Source organism: Gymnoscopelus braueri (genome assembly GCF_963280865.1).
Source record: "Gymnoscopelus braueri genome assembly, chromosome: 16".
Lineage (NCBI taxonomy): Eukaryota > Metazoa > Chordata > Actinopteri > Myctophiformes > Myctophidae > Gymnoscopelus > Gymnoscopelus braueri.
This window is the reverse complement of record NC_137616.1, coordinates 51,010,353-51,037,690: the sequence shown is the minus strand read 5'-3', so window position 1 is coordinate 51,037,690 and position 27,338 is coordinate 51,010,353. Positions and strand designations below refer to the sequence as shown.

General features: G+C 41.3%; 1 pseudogene across 1 annotated transcript; it reads left to right on the top strand.

Annotated features, from left to right (window-relative positions):
* The first annotated feature begins 288 nt into the window (after positions 1-288).
* On the top strand, positions 289-24,941 carry LOC308103542 (translocation protein SEC63 homolog; annotated as a pseudogene). The gene is made up of 12 exons (XR_013935007.1): positions 289-540; positions 9,605-9,704; positions 15,288-15,402; positions 17,216-17,328; positions 17,457-17,518; positions 19,250-19,308; positions 21,888-21,938; positions 22,265-22,373; positions 23,440-23,597; positions 23,741-23,832; positions 24,003-24,122; positions 24,704-24,941. The product of XR_013935007.1 is annotated as a translocation protein SEC63 homolog (transcript).
* Positions 24,942-27,338: the final 2,397 nt, after the last annotated feature.

The window sequence follows — 27,338 nt, the reverse complement described above, 5'->3', positions numbered from 1 at the left end:
CAGCATTAAAGAGCTTTTAAAGAGCAACCCCCCCCCCCCCCCCCCCCACAAAAATCGATTATACCAATTTAAACCAATTTTAAAACCCGCAGGGGAATCATTTTGGAGGTGCACGGCACCAGTGGTTCCGGTCAATGGGTTCCGGCCCTCTAATGACGTAGAGGTATTTCCGCTCCCAACCGGAAAATATCACGCCCCACCCACCTCGCGCACACACACCAGTGCGCATGCGTAACACCACGTACACCCCTAGCATTCAACAGAGTGTACAGTATAACAGTCCTAGTATACAGTAGTGTTGTTAGTTAGCTGGATGCTAGGAGCTGCTGCTGGGTGCTAGGAGGTGGACGTCCCCCCCCCACCACAACCACAACAACAACAACAACAACAACTACACCTACCACCAGAACCACACCATGGCAGGCCAACAGTTCCAGTATGATGACAGCGGCAACACGTTCTTCTACTTCCTCACGTCGTTCGTGGGCCTCATCGTCATCCCCGCTACTTATTACCTGTGGCCGCGGGACCAGAACGCTGGTGAGCCGGCCTGGAGGCCGTTAGCCTCCCCGCTGTCTCTGTCTCTCCTCTGGAGCTCCCCCATGCTAGGCTAACGCGTTAGCCTAGCATGCTAGCTGATAGCTAGCTAGCTTTATTTACCGTTTTTTTTTTAAAGAGAGTGGGTTGTCACACAACTTGAAATGGAACCACATGGAACCTTTTTAAGGGTCTTTAGAACCAGTGGTGGAAAAAGTACTCAAATGTTTTACTTAAGTAAAAGTACCAATACTGCAATATAAAAATACTCAGTTACAAGTAAAAGTCCAGAATTCAAAATGTACTTGAGTAAAAGTACAAAAGTATTGGCATCAAAATATACTTAAGTACAAAAAGTAAAAGTACAAAAATATTGAAAATAGCAGATCTACAAGCTCACAACGCGTCGCATCGCGACGCGTTGTGAGCTTGTAGATCTGCTATTTTCAAATAGCCTAGGAATAAAATAGGGTTAAAGTGGTTAATGTATGTTTTATAATATCATAGTTTATGTCTGAAAAGTAACTAGTAACTAAAGTTTTCAGATAATTGTAGAAAAAAAGTAAGATTTTTGCCTCTGAGATGTAGTGGAGTAGAAGTAAAAGTATTGGAAATTGGAAATACTCAAGTAAAGTACAAATACCTCAAAATTGTACTTAAGTACAGTACTTAAGTAAATGTACTTAGTTACTTTCCACCACTGTTTAGAACCACCCTGTGTTGTGTTCTGAATGAGTGAGGGTTCATTTGGAACCCTCCCCCCTCCTCCTGAAGGAAGCTAGCTGAGGCTAGCTAGATAGCATGCTAGTGCTAACTGATGCTACAGCTTTATAGACAGTAAAATGCGAGCTGGTTTGTTGTCACAACTTGTAAGTGTAGAGAGCGGTGTGAATGGAACCTTATGGGACCTTTTTAAGGGTCTTTATAACAGCCCTGTGTTGTGTTAATAATAAGTGAGGGTTCATTTGGAACCCTCACTCCCTCCTCCTGAAGGAAGCTAGCTGATGTTAGCATGCTAACTGATGCTACAGCTTTATAAACCCACACAGTGGTTCTCAAACTGTCTTCATGTCAAGGACCCCCAACATGATATGTATTTGACCTGCGGACCCCCATCTCAACATATGTTGTTCCAGGAGCAGGGACCCCCAGAAGCAAAGATTTGAGTTAAAAAGGTTGTCTTATATATATATATATATATATATATATATATATATATATATATATATATATATATATATATATGTGTGTATATAAATATAAAAAGATTTGCACATTTTCATGATTTTAAGAAAAAAATAGCAGATCTACAAGCTCATAGCGTGGCACTCTATGAGCTTGTAGATCTGCTATTTCTTTGAATAACCCAACGTATAAAATATGGACAAAGTGTTGACCCATAAGCTTGTAGATCTGCTATTTTTGAATAGCTTAAAGTATCAAATGTGGACAAAGTGGTGACCCCTGAGCTTGTAGATCTGCAATTTTTTTAAGTATAAAATATGGATTAAGTGGGTGACCCCTGAGCTTGTAGATCTGCTATTTTTTAAAGTATAACATATGGACAAAGTGGTGACTTGTGAGCTTGTAGATCTGCAATCTTTTAAAGTATAAAATATGGATTAAGTGGGTGACCCCTGAGCTTGTAGATCTGCTATTTTTTAAAGTATAAAATATGGATTAAGTGGGTGACCCCTGAGCTTGTAGATCTGCTATTTTTTAAGTATAACATATGGACAAAGTGGTGACTCGTGAGCTTGTAGATCTGCTATTTTTGAATAGCCCAAAGTATAAACTATGGATCAAGTGGTGACCCCCCCCCCCCCCCCCCCTCCCCTCTGGGGGATCCCTGGCTGGACCCCCACTTTGAGAAGCAATGTTAATAAGAGGCGACCATAGCTGAGTGGTTAGTGAGCCCACCTAGGGAGCCAGAGGCCCTGGTTGCCCCAGGTTCGATTCCAGGCCAGCCCAGCATATGTGTCGACGAAATTAAATTTGTCCCTGAGCAAGACTCTTAACCCCTAATTGCTCACAGGTTCTCATTGGAAACAAGACCGCAAGGACTTTCATGAACGACCTGTTAAAAGGAATTATCCTTATCCTTATAGCCAGTAAAATGCGAGTGGTTGTTACTGTGAAAGCGCGTGAATGGAACCAAATGGACCCCTAAGGGTCTTTAAAACAACCCTGTGTTGTTGTGTAATAAGTGGGGGTTCATTTGGGAACCCCCCCCCCCCCCAACCCTCCTCAAAGAAGATACTAACTAGCCTAGCATGCTAACTGATACAGCTGTGTGTGTAGTTACAGTTATAGCTACAGTTTTTGCTGTGTTACTAGTAATAATTATTTTTAAAATGGTTCTTTAGACCCCAGGGGTCTTCAACAGGGGGTCTGGGACCCCTGCGGAGGGGGGGGGGGGGTCCTCAGAGTTACCACAAATATTTGTGTGATATAATTTTATTATGTTATTTAATTTTTTTACATTAATCACTTGAACCCTAGCATCTCTTTTCTGAGGAGAACTTTGGCCAAAAATAGCAGATCTACAAGCTCACAAGCTCGCATATATACTGTGAGCTTGTAGATCTGCTATTTTTGGCAAAGAGGTGTATAGGTGTAGAGGGGAAAAAGAGCAGACCAAGTAAAAAAAAGAGTTTAATCTGAAACACAATTGTATCTACTATAGACTAGAAGGGGTCCCTCCTTCATCTCTCTCTCAGCTAGGGGGTCCTTGGCCTGAACAAACGTTGAAGACCCCTGCTTTAGATTATTAGCTCCCGAGAGGGTGACACATGGAGCCACACAGACCCGGTAGGGGTCCATTTGGTTCCCTGTAACTAGGGTTAACTGAACTGTAATAATTAAGGGTCCATTTGGAGCCCCCACTCCCCTCCAGGAACCATGAGGGTCCCTGCATGGACCCCCACTTTGAGAACCCACTCTTGCTTGTTAACGTTCATATTTAAGCACACTACTGCGTATGATTATGTTCACTTTACTGTATGTAGACCCTTTAATGTTTTCCTTGCTTACTGTAAATCCCTCTGGATTAAGATCGTCTGCTAAATGCCTAAATTGTAATACAGCTGTTAATACAGTGTTACTGTACTTTTACTACAGTTATAGTAATCAATAATGTTACATATACTGTTGATATACAGATAAGGTATGTGACCACAACACGCTGATCCCAGACCCGAACAGCGTTTTCCCAGCGACTTGCAGGCGAGGGGGCGGGGGGGGGGGGGGGGCGGTGGTCAGCGCACAGAAGTCAAGGCACAGACGGCTGTGTTGTTGACGGTGAAACAGTTGCGTGCATTAGCGCAAGATGAGGATAAAGGGAACATTCAGTCTAAATGTCCAGTTTGCTAATTCACAACTACTACTACTACTTTTGTATTTGAAACTTTAAATGTCTCTAAATATTATACAAACTTTCACCTTTGTACTTAAACTACAAATATCATTTATGAAAAGACTACAGTGGCTACAGTGAAGTCGGACTGAATGACTGAAACCTTTTTTTTTACTCTCTTGGTTTTGTTGTAGGGGATTATCTGGCACATGTATCTGTTATGAAAGAGAAATTATATCATGAGTGAAACGGGAAACCATAAACCTACTGTACGTAGGCCTACATCTAAATGAGTTGCCATATTTACATTTCCATACAAATTACACATTCCTTACATTACAAACCCTTAAGCTATATATTTCGCCTCCCCACCCGGCCCCTCGCCTGCAAGTCGCTGGGAAAACGCCGTTCGCATCCCAGACAGTAATGAGTACAGAGGGACAAGCAAGAGTGTTTTCTCTTGTATTTTTATTACTATAATCCCTGTGTTTTAGCATACCTGATTACTCGTTATTATTAGTAGTACTTTGACTACATTTATAGGCCTATCTATTCCTGCTCACCCCAAAACACACTCGCCCCCATTTATTTCACAGGCCGCTCGCCCCAGCGGTTCTTGTATTCCTGTATTCATTTTACTGAGGTTTGGAATAAGGTTAGGCCGGGTTAGGCATGGTTTTACTGAGGTTAAGTTTAGGACCGAATAATGTTAGTTTTTGGCATAGTTTTACTGAGGTTACGTTTAGGAATAAGGTTAGGTTTAGACATAGTTTTACTGAGGTTACGTTTAGGAATAAGGTTAGGTTTAGACATAGTTTTACTGAGGTTACGTTTAGGAATAAGGTTAGGTTTAGACATAGTTTTACTGAGGTTACGTTTAGGAATAAGGTTAGGTTTAGACATAGTTTAACTGAGGTTACGTTTAGGAATAAGGTTAGGTTTAGACATAGTTTTACTGAGGCTACGTTTAGGAATAAGGTTAGGTTTAGACATAGTTTTACTGAGGTTACGTTTAGGAATAAGGTCAGGTTTAGACATAGTTTTACTGAGGTTACATGTAGGAATAAGGTTAGGTTTAGACATAGTTTTACTGAGGTTACGTTTAGGAATAAGGTTAGGTTTAGACATAGTTTTACTGAGGTTAAGGTTAGGCATAAGGTTAGGTTTAGACATAGTTTTACTGAGGTTACATGTAGGAATAAGGTTAGGTTTAGACATAGTTTTACTGAGGTTACGTTTAGGAATAAGGTTAGGTTTAGACATAGTTTTACTGAGGTTACGTTTAGGAATAAGGTTAGGTTTAGACATAGTTTTACTGAGGTTACGTTTAGGAATAAGGTTAGGTTTAGACATAGTTTTACTGAGGCTTCCGCTACGTTTAGGAATAAGGTTAGGTTTAGACATAGTTTTACTGAGGCTTCCGCTACGTTTAGGAATAAGGTTAGGTTTAGACATAGTTTTACTGAGGCTTCCGCTACGTTTAGGAATAAGGTTAGGTTTAGACATAGTTTTACTGAGGTTACGTTTAGGAATAAGGTTAGGTTTAGACATAGTTTTACTGAGGTTACGTTTAGGAATAAGGTTAGGTTTAGACATAGTTTTACTGAGGCTTCCGCTACGTTTAGGAATAAGGTTAGGTTTAGACATAGTTTTACTGAGGCTTCCGCTACGTTTAGGAATAAGGTTAGGTTTAGACATAGTTTTACTGAGGCTTCCGCTACGTTTAGGAATAAGGTTAGGTTTAGACATAGTTTTACTGAGGTTAAGTTTAGGAATAAGGTTAGGTTTAGGCATAGTTTTACTATGGTTACGTTTAGGAATAAGGTTAGGTTTAGGCATAGTTTTACTGAGGTTACGTTTAGGACTAAAGGTTAGGTTTAGACATAGTTTTACTGAGGTTACGTTTAGGAATAAGGTTAGGTTTAGACATAGTTTTACTGAGGTTAAGGTTAGGAATAAGGTTTAAGTTGTATTACTGTGTAAACTGTGTATTACTACATGATTACTCTTTATTAACAGTAGTAGTGTTTAGTCCTATCTGTGTCTGTCCTGTGTGTGCCTTGTGTTTTCATAACTGCGGTACTATCATCATGACGGCTGGATTTACCTCGTAGGATCAATACATGTCTGTCTATGAGTAGCTTATCTCAAGCTGAAATTCTGCATTAGGATCATCCATAATGTCATTGGTTTCTCAAAGTGGGGTCCATGGTTCCCCAGGAATCCTTGAGGGGTACTCCAGGGGGTCCCCAGCTATATGACTTAATATATAGCACCACAAATCTGTTCAACCACTTAAACCCTATATACATCGGCTAGTTGAAAATAGCAGATCTACAAGCTCACAAGGCTATAGTTTCAAAAACATTGTGATTGTATTATTTCATGTTTTACTTCAACAAAAGAACATCTTGTATGGGGGTCCTCCCCTGGTTATATATATATATATATTTTTAATTAAACTCTTCTTACTGCACTGTTAAAGAGACAGTTTTGATTATGTTGCCTTTTTATTCAAATCATGTAAACAAACATTTTCAAGCGGCTGTCATTATGACAGCTGTGTTGTCTAGCTAACCGGGGCAGACAGACACTGAATGACTACGGGAGTACGGGTCCATTTGGTTCCATTTGTACCTCCCTCTCAGAGTTACAACAAGGGTCTAGGGTCCATTTGGTTCCATTTGTACCTCCCTCTCAGAGTTACAACAAGGGTCTAGGGTCCATTTGGTTCCATTTGTACCTCCCTCTCAGAGTTACAACAAAGGTCTAGGGTCCATTTGGTTCCATTTGTACCCCCCCCCCTCTCAGAGTTTCAACAAGGGTCTAGGGTCCATTTGGTTCCATTTGTACCCCCTCTCAGAGTTACAACAAGGGTCTAGGGTCCATTTGGTTCCATTTGTACCCCCTCTCAGAGTTACAACAAGGGTCTAGGGTCCATTTGGTTCCATTTGTACCCCCCCCCCTCTCAGAGTTACAACAAGGGTCTAGGGTCCATTTGGTTCCATTTGTACCCCCTCTCAGAGTTACAACAAGGGTCTAGGGTCCATTTGGTTCCATTTGTACCCCCCCCCCCCCTCTCAGAGTTACAACAAGGGTCTAGGGTCCATTTGGTTCCATTTGTACCCCCTCCTCTCAGAGTTACAACAAGGGTCTATGGTCCATTGTGGTTCTATGTGTACATTAAGAGTTAACAACAAGGGTCTAGGGTCCATTTGGTTCCATTTGTACCCCCTCCTCTCAGAGTTACAACAAGGGTCTAGGGTCCATTTGGTTCTATGTGTACATTAGGAGTTAACAACAAGGGTCAAGGTTCTGCTTAGGTCCCTGAGAGGGTCCGCTTGGTTCCATGACATTTGTACGATCTGAGTTGACAAGGGTCCGAGCGTCCATATGGTTCCATTTTGTACACTCTTAGAGTTATAAGGGTCTTTCTAGGGTCCATAATATAGGCCTCCTAATATAAGGGTCCATTTGGTTCCATAGATAGACTCCATCATCGCTCATGGGTTTATGATGACACACTTCTAGCTGTGTGTTGATTGACATGATGGTGATGATGACGTTAACCCATTCAATCCGGGAAAGCATCTCTGTCATTATTACATATCTTTAGGCTTTTCAAAAATAGCAGATCTACAGGCTATGAGCTTGTAGATCTGCTATTTTAGATGAGCTATTTGATCTGCGAGCAAATAGCTCATAGAGCTTGTATATCTGCTATTTTTGAATAGCCCAAAGAAAGACAAAAGAATGACACAGATGTGTTCCCGGTACTAAAGGATTTAATTGAGCTCTGGTGGTGTCTATACATAATGGATACAATATGAACACTGAGGATGTTACTGTGTACCAGGTGATGTCTTCAGTGGGGGGGGGGGGGGAGCAAGCCGTCCAAATCAGTGGCTCTCCAGCCTTTTCATGTCCCCCCCCCTGCGGACCCTCATGTGTAAATATTTTGTGCCAGGGACCCCTATACAAGATGTGTTTGTTTTTTGTATCAAGCATATCCCAAGTTTGTCAATATTATTATTATTATATGAAAATGAAGATCTAAAAGCTCACAAAAGCCTCGCGATGCGGCTATATCCAAAGAGCAAACTGTGCCGTACTGTATATAGGGAACCCACACCTTGGGGTCCCCAGAACCCCACTTTTGAGAACCACTGGTCTAGAAGAGGGTCTGCCTGTCTGTCTGTGACTGTGTGTGTGTGTGTGTGTGTGTGTGTGTGTGTGTGTCCGTGGCTATTCTGTCAAACCACTGGACTGATCAGCACCAACGTTTGTCAGCTTGTAGATCTGCTACTTCCATTATTATTATAAAACATTACGGTGACTTTTACTTGAAACAGAGTATTTCTACATTGCAGTATTGATACTTTTACTTAACGTGGAAAGAACTAGTTGGAGGTACAGTACTTCCGTGTGGCCCACCGGCAGAGTGCCTAAAGTCAGGGAATATTATCAGAATAAAGGCCCAATCTCAATGGGCTTTTTACACAAAAAAATACCTGGAAAAGGTTGGCTATGGCCGTTTTTAGCCCAAGGAGTGGTTTTGGTGCCAAACAAATGCTTGCAATGGATTCAGAATCATAAAAACACCCTAGTTTGACCCCTCACATGCTACTTAAAACACAATTAAAAATAGATTTTTAGGTTATGGTGGGTACCCCAACTTTCAGCAGCTGTCAAAAATTCCCCCCCTAGAGAAACTGCATTTCAGTCTTTATGAGATGTGTTACTAGACACCTTTACAAACACGTTGGTGAAGACATTTCTTGGTAAGGAATTTATTCCCAGATCTTTGAAATGTCCCCTGACTATTACATGGTTTGGTGCCGATTGGTACGGCCGGCGTTTTGCGAGATTAGCTGTGGGCACACACACACACACACACACACACACACACACGCTCACAGGGCCACGTAGTAAAACAGATAGCTAAGCAAATGGAGGAACCAACGCGACGGGTTTAGTAGACCTGTTGTTTGACATTGACCCAGCGTCAATGGCCTCTGGCTGGCCTGCTCTGTAAACATCTATTAACCCTGTAAGACCAGGAACGCATCTGTGTCATTTTTACATTTCTTTGGCTATTAAAAAATAGCAGATATACAAGCTCATAGCGCGGCACCGAGTGCCGTGCTATGAGCTTGTAGATCTGCTATTTTTTGGGAAAATCGTGAAAATGTGTGCAAATCTTTGAATATATAGTTTTCTTTTTAAAGCAAACGTTTGTAACTCAAATCTTTGCTTCTGGGGGGTCCCTGGAACAACATATTATGAGATGGGGGTCTGCGGCCAAATACATATCAATTTGGGGGTCCTTGACATGAAAAACGTTTGAGAACCACTGATATTATTATAGCAACATATGTTTTTTTTTCAAGAAACTGTTAGGATTTAGAAAACATTTGTAGAATCCCCCAGAAGCAAAAAGAATTGAGTTGCGGATGTTCGCTTTAAAAAACATATGTATATTGAAAGCTTTCAACACATGTTCAAGTGCCGCGCTATGAGCTTGTAGATCTGCAATTTTGTGTAGTGTGTGTTGATGTGTGTGCATGTACGATATGTGTTTATGTGTGGTTATCTCTCCTCTTCCAGAACAAGTGCAACTCTGAATAAGGAGGGTCCATGGAAGGTGTTTGTGTAGACGGTGTGTATGTGCAGACAATGTGTGTTTATGTGTGGTTATCTCTCTTCTTCCAGAACAAGTGCGTCTGAAGAGTTTAAGGAGGGTCCATGGAAGGTGTTTGTGGTATCGGCTCCGGCTGATGAAGTCACAACAGAGCATCGTTCCTACACTAAAGTGAGTTCAACTGTGTCCATCTGTGGTCTAATAATAGGAACTACTGTGTCCATCTGTGGTCTAAAGGCAGCTCCGCCGCATCGGCGTCAGGGGGCGGAAGGCGTTGAAAATGGTCTTTTGCCGACAACCTGTTGTGGATAGTGCCGTGCCGTCGGGTCGGGAGTTCTAGTGGAACGTCGATGGCCGACTGAACTTGCTCGGTCGCGTCCCTACTGGCTAGAGCCCGTCGATAGCCGCGGGGTGGTGAAGAGGGGGGAGAGTTTTGTTCCAAACTAAAGGCTTCCAGTGTTGGTCTAATAGGAACTACAGAGTCCATAGACCTTGATTAATAAGTGTTTTCAGTAGTGTGAGTTTCACATAGGGTTATTATTATTATATTATTATTATTCTAATAGGTCATCATCAGTATTCCAGAGGGTCCAGTGTTTCCCCTAGCCAGAAGCTGAAGGTGTGGGGGAGGATGCGTGGATGCACATTTTTTGGGGTTCTCAAAAAGCATATTTGTGCTCAAACACGAAGACTTATATAGTTCATGTGCACTGTGATGAGCAGGACAATATCTGTATAGTTTACATATGAATTGTCTCCAGATTTAGGAAAATATACTTTTATTAGACCAAGTAGTATAGACAAACTGTCATATATAACAAAAAAGACAGTGGTGGAGGAAGTACTCACACTTCTTACTTAACACATTACCTGCCAATCACAGATATATCCATGATTTAAAAAAAAATCATACTTTGGCGGCCAGATTTAAGGGGTGGCGGCCCGAAACTGCTTAATGCATATAGGGAAACACTGCGGTCGTTTGCTCTCTCTGGCTGGACTGCCAACATTGACATTATCACCTCCATCATAATGGTCCCATCCCTACCTGCATCACTTCACCGCTTCAGTCGCTTGCAGGCAGAACTCTTCCACTTATCATGTGAAAGCTTGTATTCTCTGTCGGTGAGAGATATGTTGGAATCACACTGGACTGGACTCTAGACGTGAGCGTGTGTCACTGTGTCTGTTACAACTCATTTATACTTGGTAGCGCGCTGGTGTCTCACACCAAAACAAGTTGCCGATCTACAAGCTCACAATTTGCTGAGGTGATTTATAATAGGATCGGGTGGCAAATGCAAATTGTGAGCTCTGGCATGCCACCAAGATGGTCTGCACAAACATCATACACTGATGATGACTCCAACACGTGAAAACATAGGCACGCCACAAGCTTGGAGTGTGTCGACCTGAAGCCTGAGTTAAAACTGTCATCACATCATGTCTCGCACTGAAATGAGCAGATCTACAAAAGGTTGAAGGATGTTCTTTACTTTAGTTACATCTTGTCCAGGTACACATCAGAGTCAAACTTATGTTTGTTTGTGAAATTTAAGCTTTCATTTGTTCATATATTCCTTCCTAATAGGGGTGTGCCGATACCATACACGATATTGGGCTCAAGATATCGATACGATACGATATGTGGCACTTTTTTATTATGAAAGTATATGGGGAAATGCAAAAAAATACTTAGGTTTTTGCATTATTATTATTGCCACAAAAAATTTTATATATATATATATATATATATATATAATTATGACTTTTTTTGTCAAAAACGGCAAAACAATACGTATCGTCACAAAAACGTATCGCGATATATCACAGGACGCTATATCGGCACACCCCTACTTCCTACCATAAGTAGTTTATACATGAACCAGACCAGTTGTTCAATCCCTGTGTGTGTGTGTGTGTGTGTGTGTGTGTGTGTGTGCGCTTTGCGTGCACACACGAGCGAGTGCGGACACAGTGCTGCACGATTAATCGAAAAAAGATCGTGATCTCGATTCAGACACCTATGCGATCTCGATTTTGAATTATGACGATTTTTTTTTCAATTAAAAATAAATAAATATATATATATATATATATTATTATTTTTTTTGCTTAATATTTTTATATTTACAAGAGAATCGTGTGAGAATCGTGATCTCAATTCTTATGGAGGAAAATCGTGATTCACATTTGAGCAAGAATCGTGCAGCCCTAGCGCCGGACAGTTGCAGAGCAGCTGTTGGAATGATGTTTGGCATTTCTCTCTCTCTCTTTCTCTGTCTCTCTGTCTCTCTGAAGGCTCTGCCGTCGTCCCCTCTGACACATGTATCGTTAGGGCCCTCTGACACATGTATCGTCAGGGCCCTCTGACACATGTATCGTTAGGGCCCTCTGACACATGTATCGTTAGGGCCCTCTGACACATGTATCGTTAGGGCCCTCTGACACATGTATCGTTAGGACCCTCTGACACATGTATCGTCAGGGCCCTCTGACACATGTATCGTTAGGACCCTCTGACACATGTATCGTCAGGGCCCTCTGACACATGTATCGTTAGGGCCCTCTGACACATGTATCGTTAGGGCCCTCTGACACATGTATCGTTAGGACCCTCTGACACATGTATCGTTAGGGCCCTCTGACACATGTATCGTTAGGGCCCTCTGACACATGTATCGTTAGGACCCTCTGACACATGTATCGTTAGGGCCCTCTGACACATGTATCGTTAGGGCCCTCTGACACATGTATCGTTAGGGCCCTCTGACACATGTATCGTTAGGGCCCTCTGACACATGTATCGTTAGGACCCTCTGACACATGTATCGTTAGGGCCCTCTGACACATGTATCGTTAGGACCCTCTGACACATGTATCGTTAGGGCCCTCTGACACATGTATCGTTAGGGCCCTCTGACACATGTATCGTTAGGGCCCTCTGACACATGTATCGTCAGGGCCCTCTGACACATGTATCGTTAGGGCCCTCTGACACATGTATCGTCAGGGCGATCACAAATCTAAGTTGACGATTTAATTGTCACTCAAATAAATGCGATTAAAGATTTTAATGGTGTGTTTGGCCGTTGAACATTGGAACATATGAAGCCTTTTAGGCTTCCTAATCAAACATGTGCACAGGGCAGATATGACAAATAACTGAAATATACAAAGAAATTATTGACATATTTTATCATTTTATACATGTAAAAAAAAGCTTTTATTTTATGAGAACCTGAAGTAGAGCCCGCCCCTCTCCACTCACAGGCTAGTGAGCGGTTGCCGTGGCAACAGATGCTGCAGAGCAGACAGAATGTGGGCTTTCTGCCATCGTCATGGAAACATAAGAGCCTGAACTGCATGTACCTGACATCCATCCCATAATAATGATAATAATGATAATAATGATGATGTCACAAATCAGTAGTACACTGGTAGTTATTATGAACTCCTCCACCTACCAGTCTGTGGTCATATTTCACCCACAAAGGGGTGAAATATAACCCTTTGTTATCTGCATACTACGCAAGGAATAATGGATCTATTAAGACCTGGAACGCATCTGTGTCACTTTTTCATCTGAGCGACACATTTTACACTTTGGCTATTCGAAAATAGCAGATCTACAAGCTCATAGCGCGGCACCGAGTGCCACACTATGAGCTTGTAGATCTGCTATTTTAGAAAAATCGTGAAAATGTGTGCAAATCTTTGAATGTATATAAATTCTTTTAAAGCAAACATTAACTCAAATCTTGATTCTGGGGGGTCCCTGGAACAACATATTTTGAGATGGAGGTCCGCGGCCAAATCCATATCCTTTGTGGCGGTCCTTGACATGTAAAGGTTGGAGCACCACTGATACAGCAACATACTGTTAGGATTTAGAAAGCATTGTTAGATGTGGATTTGGCCGTGGACCCCCATCTCAAAATGTTTTGTTCCAGGGACCCCCTGAAGCACAGATCGGAGTAAAAAATGTTATTGAACTTTAAAACATACACATTCAAAGATTTGCACAATTTTCCATGATTTAGCAGATTCACAAGCTCACACTTGTATATCTGCTATTTTTTTATTTGAATTCTCTTTCCCAGAAGCAAAGTTTGAGTTACAAATGTTCGCTTTAGAAATATATATATTCAAAGATTTGCACCAATGTTCACGATTTTTCAAAAATAGCAGATATGCAAGCTCATAGCGCGGCACTCGATGCCACGCTAGCTTGTAGATCTGAAATTTTTTAAATGTTAAAATGACACAGATGCCTTCCCGATCTTAATGGGTTAAGGTTAAAGTTTTTCGTTGTCACTGTTGCCAAATCTTTTGCTCCGACTGGAACGATGTGGCGTCTCTCTGCTCTGTAGTGTCTTGAGACGACATGTTTTGATTGATTTGGCACTATGGTAACATTTAACGGGTGCCAGCGTTTTATTAAAACAGATTACTCTGAGTGCCAGAGATCTCACCGTTTGTAACGCTGTGCTGTTTATAGCTGTGGACTCCACGGCGACCACCCACACGCAAACAATGGATGCGTGAATGACGATGGATGGTCCTGGCTAACGCCTGGAACAATAACATGTCTCACGCGAGTCGCCATTACGGAGTGATCGCCCATCGAAAATGACTCGTTTTCCCCACTGTAAAAAGTTAAGGAGATACGGAGGTTTTTATCAAGGAGATAGAACGGGAGTGGACGGGGAGCCATGTTTTTTTAGCACGGTGATCCATCTGTCCCTTCCTTCTCAGAGTCACCGTGGGTGATTCCAGAGCTTCGCTAGCCCCCCCCCACCCCCTTGTGAAAAAAAAAAAAAAAGAAAAAAAGACTGATAACACAGTTTTTACTGTGTTCGGCACCCGATGTGTTAACACTTCGGGTGCCAGAGGTTTATTAAAATATTATACGTTGAGTGCCGGGATTTTTTTACCATTTTTGAACCTTTTTCAAGTAGTCACAAAATATTTTCAGTGATCACCGTCCTCACGGTGATCCCCTCATTACACACATAGAGGTCTCGTACAATCGGGGGGAAAAAATTAAAAACATTCGGTAATCCGTTCCATGCAGCCAGTTGAAAATAGTCAAAAATACATTGTAAAAAAAAAAGTACACAGGAGGCGAGATACAGGCTTTTGAAGTCATAAGTTAACCAGGAAGTGGATTGGAGTCTAAATCTTCGAAAAATGATATCTCCTGGTGCTGTGAAGGAATTTTTTTTTACATTTTTTTTCATTTTTTTTTTCCAAAAACGTAAATATACGTTTTTGGCACCCGATGTGTTAAGCAACAAAATATTCATTTTCTTTAAAATTGTCAAAAATTGCGTAAAAAAAAAAACTGATCTCCAAGTTCACAACGTGTCGCATGCTAAGACTTAAGCCATGTCACAATGTTACCATATGCTAAATCACAGACAATATCTGGTCACACGTCACAATATCGATTCAATATTGATATATTGATTGACCAGACCTATTGAGAAGCATTTAACCCATTAAAACCGGGATTTTAGATCTTTGCGTTGGCTATGAAAAAATAGCAGATGTACAAGCTCACAGTGCGACACTTCGTGCCGCACTGCGAGCTTGTACATCTGCTATTTTTTTTAAAAGTGTGAGAACTACTGAACAGGGATTTGTAGAATCTGCCTCAAGTCTTAATGTTTGTTTTATTGTCTCCTCTGTGTGTGTGTGTGTGTGTGTGTGTGTGTGTGTGTGTGTGTGTGTGTGTGTGTGTGTGTGTAGGAAAGCAGCGTTGCTGTTTGGCTGGGTAGTGTTCTTGCTGCTAGCCTACAAGGTGTCTAAACTAGACAGAGAATACCAGGAATATAATCCTTATGAAGTACTAAACCTGGACCAGGTGAGAGCACACACACACACACACACACACACACACACACACACACACTCACACTCTCTATATAATCATTGCTATATAGAGTTTGTTCAGTAACGGGGGTTTTCATATTTCAATAGAGCATACATGGGCAACTGGCGGCCCAGGGGCCACATGCGGCCCCCACCTTCACTTAACTTGTAGCTGCACGTTAATAATTATTAATTCAATGTTTTCTATTTAATTCCCTAGATCAGTGGTTCTCAAACCTTTTCATTTCAAGTACCCCATAACTCTGAGTTACAGACCTGTAAGGGTCCATTTGGTTCCATTTGTACACTCTCAGAGTTACAGAGCTGTAAGGGTCCATTTGGTTACATTGGTACACTCTCAGAGTTACAGAGCTGTAAGGGTCCATTTGGTTACATTGGTACACTCTCAGAGTTACAGAGCTGTAAGGGTCCATTTGGTTACATTGGTACACTCTCAGAGTTACAGACCTGTAAGGGTCCATTTGGTTCCATTTGTACACTCTCAGAGTTACAGAGCTGTAAGGGTCCATTTGGTTACATTGGTACACTCTCAGAGTTACAGACCTGTAAGGGTCCATTTGGTTACATTTGTACACTCTCAGAGTTACAGAGCTGTAAGGGTCCATTTGGTTACATTGGTACACTCTCAGAGTTACAGACCTGTAAGGGTCCATTTGGTTACATTTGTACACTCTCAGAGTTACAGAGCTGTAAGGGTCCATTTGGTTACATTGGTACACTGTCAGAGTTACAGACCTGTAAGGGTCCATTTGGTTCCATTTGTTACACTCTCAGAGTTACAGACCTGTATGGGTCCATTTGGTTCCATTTGTACACTGTCAGAGTTAGACCCTTAAGGGTCCATTTGGTTCCATGTGTACACTCTCAGAGTTAGACCCTTAAGGGTCCATTTGGTTCCATGTGTACACTCTCAGAGTTACAGACCTGTAAGGGTCCATTTGGTTCCATTTGTACACTTTTTGAGTTGCCCAGATGGTCTTTGTAGAACCACTGTCCTAGATTGGTTTAAATTATATACCGGTATCAGGGAAAGAAAGAATGATATTGGTACATCTCTACTTTTTTTCTCTTTACACCAAATCTCTATTTTCTGTGAATGTTGGTCTATTATGTCATGCTCTATTTTTCCCCACCACACTCTCATATGATGATGAATAAAATATTGCTTTAGTGCAGAGGTCTTCAACAGGGGGTCCGCGACCCCTAGGGGGTCCGCGGAGGTACTGCAGGGGGTCCGCAAAATTGTTGTTTGATTAAACAATATTTTTGTAAAAATTAAAATTAAAAAAATCCCCCAAAATGTCAAATTGTCTTTAAACATAACATGAATCCATAGAAAACAGATAAATGGAGGCACAATGCACAATAACATGGTATGTTTATACATATTTTGTAGAGAATTTGTATTTAGCACACCTACTGGGGCAGGTGCGTATAGGAGCAGGCAATATAAAACACAATTGTATACATAAATATACAATATATGTGGTAGCCCCCCCTACCCTACGAGGTAGGGGGTCCCTGCTCCATCTACCCATCAGTTTGGGGGTCCCTGGCCTGAAAAGGTTGAAGACCCCTGCTTTAGTGGTTCACCATCATGGACAAAGATACAAACAAAAAGAGCATCCCTAGTAATGAAATGAGAGCTCTCACAAAGAAGAACTTCACCCACTCTTTAATCTAGTAACTTTGACAATATATTTTGATCTGATTTGTCCAAGAAGCAGTGTGCTGTCACTGACGTTCCACCCTGATTATTAATAATAATGTTTAATGTGTTTCAGGGTGCCTCTCTATCAGAGATAAAGAAGCAGTATCGAGTTCTATCGCTGAAGTTCCACCCTGATAAAGGTGGTGATGAAGCCACCTTCATGAGGATCGCCAAGGCCTACGCAGCGTGAGTGCTTTGCGCCCCCCTGTGGTTGTACCATGACACGACGACAACAACAGCGTGGTCTTTTATCGATGCCTGGCCAATCACACGGCTTCTCTCTCATTCTCTTGTGTTTTCTTTTGTGTCCACAGTTTGACCAATGAGCAGTCCCGGCAGAACTGGGAACAGTACGGCAACCCGGATGGGCCAGGAGGTCAGTACAGTTCAAATCAATCTTTATTTTCAGACCCAGGCAGATCCATATCACAATTTAAAAAAATAAAAAAAATAAAACATGAAATATAAATAGCCCATAGTTGTTCAGTTTCTGACGTACAAACGTGTGCGCCAATGGTTCCACTGTGTAAAGCAGTGGTTCTCAACCTGTGGGTCGGGACACCCAGGGGGGTCCCCACATGATTTTGGGGGGGGGGTCCCCAGATGAAGTGAAGTGACCGTCTAAGGACTTATAAGACCTTTTTTAACACATTGACTGCCAATATATTAAACATAGTTTTCTATCCCCATGCCAGCGTCATTACCTTAAATCAACGATCGTTTTGAAACGCCGTGGAAGATACATTGTGTGTAAAAAAAAGACACGAAAAAAAGTTCCTGTGGGAAGGCGGAGGGATCTGTGAATCCACAGGGACAATAACGCTGCAACCGCGATCCGCCATTTTGGGGCTTTGGTCCGTTGAAAACGGGGGTTTTTCAATGGGAAAAAAAGAAACTGGAGTTACAGCTGTTTTTCTGAAAATCCCAAACAGGAAGCGGATGGCTTCCTGTTTTTTTTGGAAGGACGCCACATCCGACTGCTTCTTATCTGAGTGACGATCGATCATTCCAAAGCTGTGTTAGGTCGCCCCTTGTCGAATTTTCAAAAAAAAATAGTTTTTTTTGAAAGAACGCATCAATGCGATCTTGGCAATCAATGTGTTAATAGCAAAAGAAACAAAGGAAAGAAAAAGACCATTACTTACTGCATCAAACGTAATCTACTATAAAAGCTGGTCAATCATTGGCCAAATTGTCAAATAATAAAAGAAAGAGGCAAACAGTGTGAAAATAGCAGATCTACAAGCTCACAACGCCTCGCAACGCGAGGCGTTGTGAGCTTGTGAGCTGTGAAACCAAGTCAAACTAAATGTAATGCCTCAACTCCTACAATTACATGTGCTTGTCAGGATGGGGGGGGGGGTCCCCAGTTCAAATGTGATTATTTGGGAGGGTCACGGCCTGAAAAGGTTGAGAACCACAGGTCTAGAGGATAACCTGACAGAAATGTGTGTAGGGTCCGTTAGAACAGCGATGATGTCATTCACTGACTCAGATGGCCTACACATGTAGTAGCACAGAGCAGGTGGTACCCCAACACTAACAAACACATAAACCTGTACATAAACCACTGAGTCGTCTGATGCTGCCTTGTCTGCAGTGACACTACAGATGGACAGTATACAGAGGTGTACAAAAAGGATCTAAGGAGAGAGATCCTCACAGGTACTGAGCACATGGTAAATTTGCGACACAGTATGTTCGCTTGGGCATACAGCTTCCAACGCTGTCTATAAATGTCCTTGTCATCTGAAAGGTCATTGGAGATACTATGGCCCCAAATAAGTAATCTCACTGCACACACTTAAGGGCAGTGCCAGACAGTCACAACCTCACCTGCATTTTTTCACTATTGTTGTATTTTCATACACGGTACCGTGGGTGGCAGACACTCGTGGGGGAAAACGAAAAAAAAAAAAAGGTTTACAGAAGTTGTCATGAAAAAAAAGCACACTTATGTAGAATAGTTATTGTGAAAAATATACCAGTTAAAGATGATATCAAAAACAACTTTTGTTACACTGTATAACTTCTTATAACTTTTTTTCATTGACAACATCCTGCTTGATGGCAAATACAACCTTTGTGTCTCTCTGTGTCTCTGCAGCCACCAGTTTTGGCATCGCTCTGCCTGCTTGGATTGTTGACCAGAAGAACTCAATGCTGGTATAGTTTCATTATTATTGTTGTTATTTACTGTACCGTCCGTTTTTTTAGATTTTTATTATTTTACCCATTCAATCCGGGAACGTGATCTGTGTGGGGCCATGATTTTTGTATTTATACTTCTTTTGTATTTATTTTGTATTTGAATTTCCCCCAAAAATGATTAAAAACTAGAAAAAGTGCTCCTCGGAGCACAGGTCTCCGCCAGATCAGGTAGGTTATTGTGGCCTCCTGGTGGCGCTATAATAGGCCAATGTTTAAAGGGTGCCATTTGTTCTTAGGCCTTGCACGGCAATCGGACACTGCATTCATGGTTTGAGGCATTTTGTGCAAAACAAATTGTTTTGCTAAATTAGACCTGCTGGTGGCGCTATACAGGCCAATGTTAAAAGGGTGGCATTTGTTCCTCAACATAGTGTGAATGTGCGTGCAAAGTTTGACCGCAATCGGACGGTGCGTTCATGATTTGCGGAATTTTGTGAAAAACAAGCCACTACTGTCAATCTTAGCCAATGAGGATGGAATATGAAAAATAACACATCCGTCTTGATCACATGACTATGGAGATCATGTGTACCGATTTGCGTGAAATTTGGATAAAATCGGAAGGAGTAATATTAAAAAAAATGTTTTACATAAGTCGGCCTCCTGGTGGCGCTATAAAAGGCAAATGTAGAAAATGCAGGGCAAAGGTTTTTCCTTGACCTCTAAGGAGTGCGCATACAAAGTTTTACACAGATCGGTGCAGTTATAGGTGAAAACATGAATCTGCCTGTTATAGCGCCACCATGAGGCTGATTTGAAAATGTTCAAGTGGAATTTATTCCTCAGCATAGTGGAAATAAGCGTGCAAAATTTCACGGAAATTGCATGCTGTGTTCATGATTTGAGGCATTTTGTTGAAAACGGAGCACTCCTGCAAACTTTGGAAGCCATTTTAGCCAATCAGGATGAAATATGAAAAATCTGAAAGACACTTTTTGTTTAATGACTATAGAGATACTGTGTACCAATTTGCGAGATTTTTGGACAAAATCTGTAGGAGTACTGTCAAAAAATATGTTTTGCACATATCGGCCTCCTGGTGGCGCTATAAAAGGCCTATGTGAAAAATTTGGGGCAAAAGTTCGGAATTGGCATCCAGGGAGTGTGTGTGCACAGTTTCACTGCGATCAAGCCAACGGTGGCGGAGATTAGCTGGTCACAGACGGACACACACACACACACACACACACACGGACGGACGGACGGACGGACGGACGGACTCTCTCGCCATGCCGAAAGACAATAAATGTAAAAAGTCATTGAAAAAACACAGCCTCCTCACGCATTAGAGGGACAATATCAGTCACCAGAGCCAAGGACGGGTGTTTTCAATGAATATATCATGATTAAAACAGAGTTTCCTTGTTTGTATAGGAAGGGGGCGTGTCTGATAAAATGAATATCAAATATATAAATACTGAATGAAGTAACTTAACTCATTCACTGCCTCTGACGTAATTTACGTAATTTACCAATACTGCTACTGAAGTAAAAAACGTATTTCGAAGATCTAGACTCCCATCCACTTCCTTGTTAACTTAAAACTTTAAAATTCTGTATCTCGGCTCCTGAGTACTTTTTTTTTTTCAATGAAAAATCTCTGGCAGTGGGCAAACGCGGCCAGCAATAATTGTGGCAGTGAATGAGTTAAAAAGTGTCTGGGATGAAACACAAAGCCTGAGAAGACGTTAAAATGACCCCAAACATGTGTGAAAGTGAAATATCCCTTTAACTCTTTGACTGCCAGAGTATTTTCATAATATACTCACCCAGTGCCAGCGATTTTCGTGTTTATAACCTTTTCAACCGGTCACAGAAGTTTTATACCCATTATAATCCATCGTATGGCTGTGTGTAGAAACAGACACGATAGATGTACCAGCCCCCAAAGGGTTATGTTTTCAGAGCCGATCTGTGTGAAGTAGTTTTCACCAGCTCAACCAGCCTGCAGCCACCATATCCCCCCCCCCCCCCCCCCCATATTATGATGGCGTGTCAGACCGTTGGTAAACACAAAGGGGATAACTGTTCGTCGTTCAGAGAAAAGAAAACATAACTGGAACGTTTTTTTTATACCGTGTTAGGTAACTCGTTTTGCCTTGTTTTTGCCTAAAAATCACCGGAAACAGGATAAAACAGGAAACGGTTTATGGATATCTTCACATAGGATGAGTGGAAAGCGAGTGGGAAGAGAAAATGATCAAGGATGGTACAGAGAACAGCGCGATCGTTTATTAAACAATAAAAAGTTATACAGCGCGTCGACGGCACGGATGGATTAAGTAGCAATTGACTCGAAAACGCGTCGATGGCGTTCAAAGAGTCACTGCCAGGAATGTTAATGAATTAATCCGCCTCTGCCAGCGTGTGAATGAGTTAATAGTGATCATAAGAGACTGGATTATGTTTAGTAGAGATCATAAGAGACTGGATTATGTTTAGTAGAGATCATAAGAGACTGGATTATGTTTAGTAGAGATCATAAGAGACTGTATTGTTTCATACTGACCATAAGACACTGTATTGTGTTCCAGGTGCTGCTGGTGTAAGGTCTAGCCTTCATGGTCATCCTTCCTGTGGTCGTGGTGAGTCACAACGTTCATAACGTCTCTGTGTCGCCTCAGTAGATCTTCATCAGGAACTTCCTGATGAAGATCCTTGTGATGGAAACGTTGAACTAAGTGTCATTTTAGATATTTTTTTTAAACTATAACCATTATTTTATACTTTGGGCTGTTAAAGAATAGCAGATCTACAAGCTCGTAGCGTGGCACTCGGTGTATGAGCGCTATGCAAATAGCAGATCTACGAGCGTGTGAGTCTTCTAATTCTATGTAGTTAGTTTTAGTCAACTATAATGATAACCAGTGGTCTCTCTCTCTCTCTCTCTCTCTCTCTCTCTCTCTCTTAGGGGACATGGTGGTACCGCTCCATTCGCTACAGTGGAGACCAGATCCTCATCAACACCACCCAGCTCTTCATGCACTTCATGTACAAGACCCCCAATATGAACATGAAACGTGAGTCTATACCCTGCATTAAAAGACCCCCAATATGAACATGAAACGTGAGTCTATACCCTGCATTAAAAGACCCCCAATATGAACATGAAACGTGAGTCTACACCCTGCATTAAAAGACCCCCAATATGAACATGAAACGTGAGTCTATACCCTGCATTAAAAGACCCCAATATGAACATGAAACGTGAGTCTACACCCTGCATTAAAAGACCCCCAATATGAACATGAAACGTGAGTCTATACCCTGCGTTAAAAGACCCCCAATATGAACATGAAACGTGAGTCTACACCCTGTGTTAAAAGACCCCCAATATGAACATGAAACGTGAGTCTATACCCTGTGTTAAAAGACCCCCAATATGAACATGAAACGTGAGTCTATACCCTGTGTTAAAAGACCCCCAATATGAACATGAAACGTGAGTCTATACCCTGTGTTAAAAGACCCCCAATATGAACATGAAACGTGAGTCTATACCCTGCATTAAAAGACCCCCAATATGAACATGAAACGTGAGTCTATACCCTGCATTAAAAGACCCCCAATATGAACATGAAACGTGAGTCTACACCCTGCATTAAAAGACCCCCAATATGAACATGAAACGTGAGTCTACACCCTGCATTAAAAGACCCCCAATATGAACATGAAACGTGAGTCCTTACTCTAACCTGCATTAAAAGGGGACTAATGTGCGAGAAAGGACGATCTTCAAGCTCAACGCGATGTGAGCTTGTGAGGTTGTAGAGCGACCTTTTTTTGCTACTTTTGCACGACTCTGTCACACGACAAAGTATCCAATGGGACAGACATTAATTGATGATTTAATGATGGTGTGACATGATAAATCTTTCCTCTTAACGTGACCTTTCTGACCTCCAGGGTTAGCCTTGGTGCTATAATAAGAAAGGACACTAAAGATCAGTTAGGTCAGTTTTAAATTTGGATGAGAAATATTGAAGTTTTGTGGCTGTTGGTAGGGCATTCCACATTTTTGTGGCACTATAGTAGAAAACGTTTTGTTTGACTGTCCTGTGTGTCCTGTTGTACGTGTGTTTCCAGACTATTGGAGTGCATGGTAGATGCAGCAGAGGCTCTGTGTCCCCATGTGATGAAGAGGAGCAGTCTTCGCCCAGAGCTTAACCCATGGTCGTTCCCAGGAGCTTTGTCACCAAAACACTCCTGGAGCAGTCAGGGGTTGATATTATTAACAAGTTAAGGTTTGTGTGTTGTGTTTTTGCTTCAATAATCAAATGTCTGTTGCTTACAAATAGAAAAAACTTCCCTCACTCCTGTCAATGCCTGTGGTTGTCTTTGTCTTTCTCTGTCTCTACCCCGATGGCCTCCTTTTATTGTCTCTCAGTGAGGTGAAGCTGAGTCAACTAAGCATCTTTCCTGTCTGACCGTATCGTTCATGAGATCTTAGAGGCTCTCTCCAGCTCACAACATACTCTGGTAAGACTTGCACTTAATGGTTGCTGTCTATGAAGGTTTTGATATTTTACTCATTTTCTCTTTGTATTGTCCTTTTAGCAGCAGAATGTTTGTCCCTCCCTCTCATTTAACCCATTAAAACCAGGAAAGTATCTGTCCGTTTAGATTTCTCTCCTTCCTGCTCCTCCTAGGCAGACCACCTTGTGCGCCGAGGTGGTCCTTCACAGCAGCAGGGCTAACTAGATCTGGAAGTCCCAGAGGAGAAGGTTCCTAAACGGGCTGAAAGGCTGGATGATCTGGAGACATGCATGGTATTGTGACGGTGTGTGTGTGTGTACGCGTACCGTCAGCTACATAATGTATTGATATGCGGTAATTAGTAGCTTTAAAAGGTTAACTAGTACTATATCAGTTCTCCAGATCATATAACATGAATTAGTCCCTTTTCGCTATGTAGTTACAGACTAATGTGTAAAGACATCCCATGTTGTTTATAATAATGTTGCCAACTTTTCTACGTATGAATTCCTTTAAGACTTCTACTGTGTGGAATGGACTGCACTCTAAAATGCTTACTGAACTTTTTTTCAGATAGTGGTGAAGCCATTCATGTTGACACTCATACTAGTCATGTCATAGTTTGGAATTCCAATACTGAAAAACTGAGAGCAATTTCACTTTCAAAACATGTTTTAGGGTCTTTTTTTAAAGTCTACTCTGGCTTTCACGCATTAGAAGGACAATATCATTCACCAAAACCAGGACATGTGTTTTCAATGAATCTAACAGGGTTACAATGGGTTTATATAGGAAGGATCTGATGAAATGAATGTCAAATATCTAAATACTGAATCAGCCAACTTAAAACGTTGTTTCCTTGTTGTCCTTCCAGACCCTCCAGGAGTACAGGACGTGAAGGATGTGGAGCAGTCAAGGATGACGTTCTCCAGGCCCTGGATCAGAATCTCCTATTTGAATCTACTTATTTTGCCAATACGTAATGATTACAAAAAGAAATCTTTTGCACAGAACGGTGTGATCTACAGACAGTACACAGTTTGAATGTTAAGAACTGTTTTATTGTCCTTATGCAGGGAAAATGTGCAGTGCATACAGAACTACTGCTTAAACATTGGAACAAAAATAAAATGACATATAAAACATCCTGTGTCTTCAATTCACAAACATTTGAGGTATAAGTATAGTCCTGAGAATCAGTGTTGCACTTGTAGTGAAAATAGCAGTAGGTTGGCTATTTTCACCATTTTCTAAAATGGAGACACTAGGTCTCCACCCGACAGGGCCTGTGAAAACAAAGACTGCCTTTACCTCACAAGTTAATGTGTGCAAACATTTAAAGAAAGAAAATAAATAAATAACTAGCATGTTCCATGCTACTTCATACACTATAAAAGTATTAAGGTAAGAAGTGTTCTCAATAAAGTGCTATCTCACAAAATAACAAGTGCATAACGGCACATGAACATTCAACAGGTGAGGTACTGTACGTTGCATTTTCAGGTCTAGAAAATAATTATAATGGAGTGTCAGGATACAGATTAGTGAAACTGGAAGTGATGACCCAAAGAAATTAGATCCAAAATTGGAACTGGAACACTGAAAATGTCACAATAGTGCAAAAAGGGTTTAAAGGGTAGTTGCAGGGGAACCACCCCAGATCTGCTCGCACAGTTCTAAATAAATGAGTATTACCCTTCCATGGCCGCTTTTACGACCGGCGTCAAACGCTGCCCTATATTTACAACGTATTGCCTTGAGCTTTGTTGTTATTATGGACTTGGTAATCTCCTTGCGATGAGGGTAGTCGGTATCTGGCTCTGGTGGGTACTGTTCTAAGAACAGAGCCAAAATGTCGGTATATTTACTCATGCATGTCTCCCAGTCCACGTTTTCAAAGGATCTGTTCACTTTGAACTCGAGCACAACATTGAGGAACAATTCCACCTCGCTGTCAGTCCAAACATAGGAATCCCCTTTGGCTTTTGGTGGCATTGTGGCAAAAACAAAATGTAGAAACTAACTGTAACTAACAGCTAAGGTGACGCTGATATCTTTCTGACGGAAACCGTAAAATGTAAACACGGAAATACTACCGGTAGTAGTTTTTTCCCCCAGGCCTCTGATTGGCCAGTGCGGCTTTAGGGTACAAATATATCCCCAACTGCTGGTGTGGCATACTATAGACAGCGTTTTTATAACGTTTAGCCGTTGTCGTGTGGACAGAGAGATTTTTTAAAACGGGGCCGTGTAGACGCGGAGGTTTTCAAAAACGAAAACGAAATATTTGCGTTTATGAAAATACCCGTGTACGTGTGGACGAAGCCTAAGACAATAGCCACTGTCTCTCAGCTCCTTATCTGACCTAATCAATCAACAGGCTCTCATGTGACAAGCATGTGACATGTGTGAACTCCTCACAACTCAGGCCTGTGGATTTCAACACTGTAGGTCAGAGCTGTCATTTTAAGATTTATTTGGCTATTAAAAAAAAAAAAAAAACATGAAAATGTGCAAATCTTGAATACATATTTTATAAAGCGAAAATGTTAAACTCAAATTGTTGCTTTTGGGGATTCTACAAATGTCTTCTAAATCCTAACTTAAGGACCCCTCAAATCCTAACTGAAGTTCCCGGATTGAATGGGTTAAGATCTGAATATAATGTATGAAAATAATATACGACACGAGTAAAGAAGTCTTGAAGAAATGAAAGGAGGTCATTGATGGTGATGAAATAGGTAAACTAGATGATTCCAGTCTGATGGTGCTTTAAACTTAAAAGAACATTTAACTAACAATTTATTTAGGTTTCTAGGTACATTAGAGAAAAAAAAGGTTGTTGAGTGTGTCTTAGTGGATATGTTGATCTGGATGGAATTAATAGCGGGGTTCTGTGTCAATGTCATTTTTTATTTGCATTTACAATTCATGTGAAAGTTTGGTTTTCACTAATTTGAAGGTAAGGGTCTATAGAACAATTCTGGTCGAAGATTTATGCACCCAGATTAAAGTTTGGCCTCTAGGGGGCGTTGGCATTTTCCAACCCCCCACCAGCCCTAGCAAAATATGTTAACTGTTGTAACTTTTGATTGGATTATCCGATCTGAACATGTGAGATATGTATGGATACAGGATCAGGAGTAGTATTTGGTAGATGGATAGATAGATAGCTAGATTTTTATTATAATGTCCTGCACCACAGGATGCCCAGCCCACACGGGCTTATAAGACACACTCACAGTGTACATACACCAAGATACACCACAGACAAATACATAAACATTTTGATTGTCCAAGCTGTGGGTTACGGGTACATCGTCCTCCACCTCAACTGCCATGCTTTCTCTATGAATTTTCCTAAAACAAAAACTTCCATATTGAACAGCCAACTTAACATATAACATTCAGACATCCAAAACAGATCTGGATTCTTATCCTGCATTTTTTTAAATAAAGAATTTCGTACATCATTGTACAGTGGACAGAAACAAAATGAACCTCATCCT